General features: G+C 40.1%; 1 protein-coding gene across 2 annotated transcripts in view; it reads left to right on the top strand.

The window, feature by feature from the left end:
- FAM169A (family with sequence similarity 169 member A) overlaps positions 1-7,889 on the top strand; it is a 79,999-nt gene that overhangs the window by 406 nt on the left and 71,704 nt on the right. The window lies entirely within an intron of this gene.

Below are 7,889 nucleotides of genomic sequence, written 5' to 3'. Positions count from 1 at the left end.
CCGTCCCCGGGCCGCAGGGGGTGTGCGAGGCCCCGCGCGGTGCTGCAAGGCGGTCGCGGGCCGGGCCGGGCCGGGAGCCGCCCATCCCTTCCCCCAGGGGCGCGGGGGGCGCCGGCATCTGTCCGAGCCCTTTTGCCCCTTACATTCATTGCGCCGCTGGCTGATGATCCGCGCCATGGATGTAGACAGGCCACACCTGCACAGTCATTCTTGCACGGTAAAAATGTCCGTCCAGCTCTAACAGGGGCTGGTCAAAACTCTGTTTGGTGCCCGAACACAGCGTTGGCACCCAAAGCCCTGTAGCTGGTTGCTTTCTAGCTTGCCCTCGAGCGCATGGTGTGGCCCCGATCCACCCACAGCCCTTGGTGAGGCAGATGCTGGGTAAAGATTGTGGGAGTTTCTAGGGAAATGGCTGGGTTTCCAGCCCAGACTCATCCATTTGTGGCAGTGTCATTGCTCCTGCAAGGCGTCTCTTCCGCCCTTGCCAGCCCTGCCTTTCAGGCTTTCCCTCCAGTGAAGGGTTTCACATTGGGATGAACTTTCCCAGTCAAAGCAAGGAGGCACAAATTCCTGTTGGCTTGGCCTTGCCCTTGGTGTGGGAAAGACCAGAGCAGGGTTGGGAAAAGTGGGGTTAGCCACAGGAGGCAGAGTTAGAGCAAAGGCTTTCTGAGCCTCAAGAGAGAAATCAAGGCTAAAGATACAAATGGCTGCTCTTTTAATCACTAGGCCTGTGCATCTGGTCAGGTACTGATGACCTGCAGTACTGTGTCCAGTTTTGGGCCCCCCACGCTTTAAGAAGGATGTGGACAGATTGCAGAAAGTCTAGTGGAGAGCAACAAAAATGATTAAAAAATGATTGGGAACATGGGAGGCAAGACTTGTGAGGAAAGGCTAAAAGAACTAGAGTTATGCAGTCTGGAGAAAAGATGACCGAGGATAATAGTCTTCAATTACCTGAGAAGAAAGGATGGGCTCTTTTCTGTGGCCAAAGGACTAGGAGCAATGGCATCAAGCTGCAGCAGAGGAAATTTAGGTTGGAGATTAGGAGCAACTTTTTGACCATAAGGGTGGTCAGTCACTGGAACAGGCTACTTAGAGAAACAGTGGAATCTCCATCCCTGGAGGTTTTGAAGAGCAGGTTGGACAGAGATTTGACTGGGGGGGTTTATTCAAGAATGATCCTGCCTTGAGCAGAGGGCCAGAGTTAGATGACCTTGTGAGGTCCCTTCCAGTCCTATTTTCCTATGCTCCTATATTGAAAGAGTGACTTGCTAAAGAAATTAAATCAGTCTTTTAGAAATAAGTTGGAAGTTGCCATTTTGGCATCCTTGTGGGCTCTAGTGGTGCCCTCTCAGTCTTGAGGACTCTGGGGAAAATAATTGTATGTGGCAGGAAGAGCATTGCCTAGTCAGTGGTTCTCAACTTTTTTTGTATCAGGACCTATTTGTAAACATCAGTGGCAGTCCCAACCCCTTGGGGGCAGCCCCTCACTCCTGACCCACTGCCCCCAAGCCCTAGCCCCCCAGCATGTGGGAGAGAGGGTGGGTGGGAGGAGTGGGGCATGGGGGGCCCCAAGCAGCCCCTTGCAGGCTGAAACTCTGACACCCTTCCCAGTTTCCTACTTTTTTTCCTTTAAAGGAGAATCCATTTTTAAAGTTTGTTCATGACCCTTTCTTATATTTTTGCAATCTACGTTGAGAAACACTGGCCTAAGTGATTCTGTTTACTCTGCATTTTGTGTCTAAAATGTCCCTTCTGTTTCTGACTGGTTTTCTGTTTCATAAATAAAAGGGGTTTTTTGCATCTGTATATTAGGGGACCACTTTTGACACTCGGGTTCTGTGTCTTCACTAGATTTTAAGTGGTGATTGTTGTATGATAAAATCCTTAAGTGCAACGGCACTGATTAGTAATGGGTTACTGGAGATTGGTGTAGTCAGTGTCTTCGTCCTCTCTTAGACTTCTTCCAGGAGCCTGAATCTATTTCTGGTTCCCAGTCTTGATTACTAGCACTTTATTGGTTGTTTTATCAACTGCTTCAACTGCCGGGAACTTGTAGTTATTAAAGGTCTTAAAGAATGTGATGAATGTGAATTTGTTTATAATCTTATTAAGTGTATGAATTAGATGAACACTATAGGGCTGAAAGAAGTGTGAACTATTTCTGTTAATTTCAGTTGCTGTAAACACTGGAACTTAATAATGATGTAGATTTTGGTGTTTTGTTGTTGATTATTTCAGTAGAAACTACTGTGTGGGACTTCCTAGCATTACTTATGTTTGTACTTCACCACCTACCCACCCACATCCACCCCCACTGTCTAGGGAAAAAAAATTGTTTTAATATATAATGTGGGGTACCTTTTAACCAATTTACCCACATGGGGAGAAGTTTTAAAAATGTATCTTTTCCACTCAACCCTCTTAATCACTCCAGCAAAGAGTTAAGGTGCACAAAGGCTTCTTTTTTGATCATACATGACCCCTTTCTGTAGATCTGCTCCAAAGCACAATGTTGTTGCTTGCAAGAATTGTATTTGCTTCCTTTAGCTTTATCAATACAGTTGTAGTAGGAGGAGTAAATATTTCATTTTAACTAATGTGGCATAGTTACACAGCTCTTCCCACTTGTCTATTAACAGAATTTCTTACTAAGATCCAGGTAGGCATATGTGCTGCGCATTTAAAGTGACTGGTATTATGCAGGTGTTAAAGAATTTAGCCCACAGGGTGTTTAATTACTGGTAATATGCAAGACAGAAGGAGCACTCCAGTGCACTGGGCTGTCACTTAAAATATTTTTTTAAATATGAAAATAGATTAAATTTGGTCTGGAATCATAGAGAAACCAAGATGGAATTCCAGCATGATATTCTTATAAAGTAATTCTTTAGATTCAACTGCTTTGTTTGCATCATTTCTTACAGGTGTGGTGCGAGAGGAATATCTCTGGCTTGTGCAAAATTGTGAACACTAAAGTGTGGTCATTGCTTAAGGGTATTACTGATTACAATGACAAACTTTAAGATGTTGATAGTATAGACAATGAAAATTTGTTTTAGATCTAAAATTGTAGTGCATGCTTTACTGTATCTTGAGCTTCTTTGCACATAAATCACATACAAAAATATTTTGAGAATCTTAGTAATTTGACTGTGCATGTGTGTGCTTGGTTTCTTCACCCTTGCATAGAGAACTGCTTCCCCATCCCTACAAAGCTGTAACCCAGTCATCAAATTTTATCAGCTGGCGCATTCCAAAAGCGTATTAGTCATCCTATTGTGATTTGAAAAATTATACAATTTTTGAGCAGATAATAGTTTGCATGCTAGTATCTGGTATTTTTTGTTATCAGTGCATGATACTTTGCTGCACTTGCATTGTAACACAAAGCTTGTGTTAGTAAACTGAAAAAAAGCCTAAACTCTTACTTCCAAGAATTTCAGTGGGAAAATAAATTAGTCTTGATTGAAAAGACCTAGATAACGTCTTCCTCTCTGTAAGTTTTAAGGAAAAAAAATACTGAAAAGGCAGGTGCAAAAAGGATAGCTGTGTTTTGATAGTTAATGTTTGGCATCCCTGCAGTTTTGTTTGTTTGTACTTCTGGGTTTTTTGGTTTGTTTGGGTTTTTTGAATGACAAAATACAGTCAACACTTACTTTTATTTTAATCAGAGCTTTCAAACTGCGAATCTGAAAGTTTTGAGAATTCAAATAGACTTTTAAATATCTCTCTAGAATATATTTACAGAATTCTTCTCCCAAGTGACAGACTTTCAAAATCTTTCCAAAATCAGTGAGAATTAACAGGACTTTTTCTTTCTGTTTTGAAAATAACTGGGAAATCTACCAATAATTCAAAATATCGCTATTTTATTTTTTAAAGAACCTGTATTTAAGCTGTGAGGCGAGCAAGCGGACTTCAGTTTGATTGTTTACAGAATTGTAATTTACTTTTTTTAATGCTAACAAATATAGGTTTGTGTCTCCTTTCTGGGTTCCATATTTTTTAACTGAAAAAATGAAACTTTAATAGGACCTGTTCCCATAGAACTAATTCTTAAGGCTAGATCCTAAAGCTAGGCCCCTCTACTCAGACAGGTAGATTTTCCAGCTTGCAGTTCAGGTGAACAGAATTTAACTTTGCTGTTGTTCTAGCTTTCATGAGGTAAGATAAAATGAAGATTGTGTTATGCTTCCTTAATGCATTTTACCAAGTTTCTTTAATTCTTTCCAATCATTGGAAGGAGAGAAGGGGAGAAAAAATTATGGAGCCAGTAAAGGTGGAGCCAGTAAAGGTGGAGCTGTCATCAGATCTTTAAATCCTGAGGCAGTTCTAAAATAATGTGCATTATTCAGAAACCCACACCTTAATATTATTACTGCAATAGCCTCTCTCTCTAAACTTCTACTGGTACAGAATGCTGTCCTGACCATGATTAAGCTTATACTTTACATCCTAGGCTGTCAGATATGAAGTGTTTAGATTAGTAGCTGTGTAACCAGAAGACAAATCTTTTATGTGGCCCTTTGTAAGGCTACACATAACACAACAAAGACTTCTAGATAACACCTTTTCTACTGTGAGTAGTGGGTCTCAACACTTTTGTAGATGGTTAACCAGCAAACTTCTATTTACTTGGGGACAAAGGTATTTTGTAAATTCTCTTTTTCTCTCTCCAGCATGCATGCGTGTGTCCACACACACACATCCACACGCATGTGCGCGCACCCCGCTTCCCTCATTTCCACTGGATATCTTCAAGTACTTCTTGAGTATGGGCATTGTTGTTCCTTATAGTAGCATTACAACTGTTATGCTGCATCATCAGGTTTCAGAAATGTTGGGTTGTGAGTTTTTTTTTCCCTTTGGGTACTGGAGCATTTAGATTTTATGCTGTTGAGCTTTACTTTGAAGCCACGAGGGCCAGAAACTTGCTAAAGATATTGGAAATTCTTAGTTAACGACCTGATTTCAGAAGCTGAAGATGTAAGAAAAAACACCAAGTATCACAAGACCTGTGATAAAATCCATGAGTTGACAGTACTGATACTGGAATAGATTAGTAATTTTGTGTAGTATAATATCTTGCTTTAGAGAGTGGTCATTGCACTGTGCTTCAGAGGAAGAAATATTTGAACTTGCTGATGAGATTGCTTTAAATCTGTCCCTAAAATGTAAATAGACAACTGTAACCTTATGAAGAAAGGGCCTTGGCTTTGCTATAACTAAACTATTCTATGATTTTTGAATTTCTGAGGGTAACTTGGACTTGGGAGTCCAATCTGTAGTTGAAGTAGAACCAGGAGAGGCTAAGGCCCTGCTACATGTTACAGTACATATATTATACAAATAACTGATGGAATTGCACAATAGATATACACCAGCCACGCCTGCAAAGTACTTATCATGATCAAAATGACTTTCCAGCTATAAAAAGAGCCAACTAACTATAAAAATTGAAAATGTTAAAAAAATTGTTAATAAATTGAAAACAACTGTAGCTGGTTTCCACTCAGTTTTAATCTGAATATGTAGCAGGTACCTCTGATTCAGAAGGTTTGGGGACACTAGAAGTGGTACAAGATGTATGCTTTGAAGGCATTCAGGACACCTACAGAGGATTGTGGGACTCTTTTTCAGATTCCAGGTTGGATAATGACTGAGGTGAGGGTGATATTAGAGAGGAATTTTGTAGCTGAATTCCTTTCAGCTACCAATTTAAAAAATATCACTAGCCTTTAGACTAGAGGTCTTGTCATGTTGTAACATGTTTATTTGATTGTTCATTAATATATGTTAACGAATACTTTTGTAAATACACATGCACTAGGTTTGCTAAATCTTGTCCAAACTGTTGGGTGTAGCCATTTCAAATAGCTGTAAGTCATTAAACTCCTTTATAGAAGCAGATAGCTGAAACAATAGCAGTCTGCAAACACAAACACTGACTTTTATCTTCCTGGAATGAAGGCAAATGCAACACTGCTTAGGAATTTGAAGATCTCAGCAGAGGGTGTTTTAGTGAGCATTGTCTTGGGTAGGGATGAGCAGGTTCAGGAAAAAGAGACAGTTCAGTTTGAGAAGCAAGGAGGGGAAAACCTGATATATCCTGAACCACAGCAGTTGCGTGGCATGGACAGAAACCTAGAAAAATGGACTTTTGACTCCTCACGTGCTGGCTGAAAGAGCTTTTGTTGTGATTAGGGAAACTGTCTATGATTAGATTCCTCCTGTGTTTAGAAAACAGGATTTTGCCAGTCCTTCATAAAATAAATGGTCAATTGTGTTAAAGACATTTCCCACTTCACCAGTTTCTTCTTCTCATTGGAACAGCTTATGTGAGAGCCATGTCTTTGCCTGGGTACTTGAAGTAAGTCTAGTAATGATTGTGTCAAGACTGGGAATTGGATTCCTACTTCACAAGTATTTGTTCCATGAAACAGTTCCCCCTGTCTTTTTTTTTCTTTTATTCTTCTTGAAGTGAAATGATGTAAATAGAACAAGGGTTAGAATGCATCGTGGATGACCTACATCATTGCTATAAAACTCTATAACATTCGTCACCCTCTGTTTAATCTGAATTTTTATTTGCTTTTAGTTTGCTATTAAATATTTGTTTCTTGTGTGATCTGTTTTGACTGTAATGGAAACCACACTTGTCAGAATGATTTGCAGCTTTCTCTACTATTTTGGTAATGGATTACCAACCAACCTTACCTTCTGACTGAAGTGCAATTGTTTTGTATTCCAAATTGTGCCATTCTCTTTGAACATTATGTTTAGTGTGTCTGGTTTTTGTCTCATCACTATCCCCTCTTATCTTCTAAATTACTTTCTCTGTCTTTAATGCACCTAGATGACTGGGCAAAGTTTTCTGTAACTCCTTGATCCTCTCTAGTTTTGATAAACCTACTTATTGTGTTGCTAACAACTTTTATCATGTTGCTCTCATTACTTTGAGCTCTGAACAGGGGCATGGGCAAACAGGAGGGGAAGGGGTGATTGCCCTGAGGTGCTGCCTGCTTAGCAGATGGCTGAAGGCTTCTTCAGGGCATATCCCCATATGACTCAAGAATTTACCCCACTGCTGACAATCTGACACCTTTGTATCTGCTTCATCATGATATGCGTGTGTCAGGTAATTAATTTGTTGTTTTAGCATCTGTCATGGTCCATAGGGAATACCAATATTAAGCTTTATACTAGAATGTGTCAATATAAATATTACTCTACAAAGAAAGCTGGATAAAAATTTAATTAAATTTTCTCCTTTCTAACATAGTAACTTCCATTTCATAGACAATTGCATAGTGATCTTTTGAAGAATGCTGGAAAAAGAAAGAAATAGTACTTGTGGCGACGATGTACCTCATTTGGCCACATAGAGTCTAGGAAAAGTGCAATTTTGCAGGTATTCACTACTTCCATGCTAGAAATGTTTAGCTGGTATAAAATACTGATATAGTGATATCAGCAGAACCTTCTAAGGCCAGGGCGGGCAATTATTTCAGCTGGAGGGCCGCTTAATGAGTGACGAGCTGTTGAGAACTGCAAGGGTAGCCCTGCCCCTTGACAGGTGCCCTGCCCCCTGGTTGCCATCTTGGGAATTGAAGTCCCACCTCTAACCCCTAACCTTTGCCACCAGAAGTCCCTCCCCTTGCCCTGAAAGTACTCCTTTTGGGAGGGAGAGTTCTGCCATCCTTTAACTGGAAAAAACCCCAAATTGTGTAATTAAAAAAAAATCAAATGTCTATTATAACATATTTTAATTTTATTTAAAAACATACCTTTGTCCTGATTTATGTGTTTGCATAGTGTATCTACAGTCAGTTGCATAATAGGTCAAAATGCCATCTTACTCTTGTATATTGTGTGGGGGCAGGAAA

The sequence above is a fragment of the Gavialis gangeticus genome, unplaced genomic scaffold (genome assembly GCF_001723915.1).
Source record: "Gavialis gangeticus isolate Ggan-Ray unplaced genomic scaffold, GavGan_comp1, whole genome shotgun sequence".
Taxonomy (NCBI): domain Eukaryota; kingdom Metazoa; phylum Chordata; order Crocodylia; family Gavialidae; genus Gavialis; species Gavialis gangeticus.
Note: the sequence above shows the minus strand (reverse complement) of the source record. Positions and strands in the feature narration are given on the sequence as shown.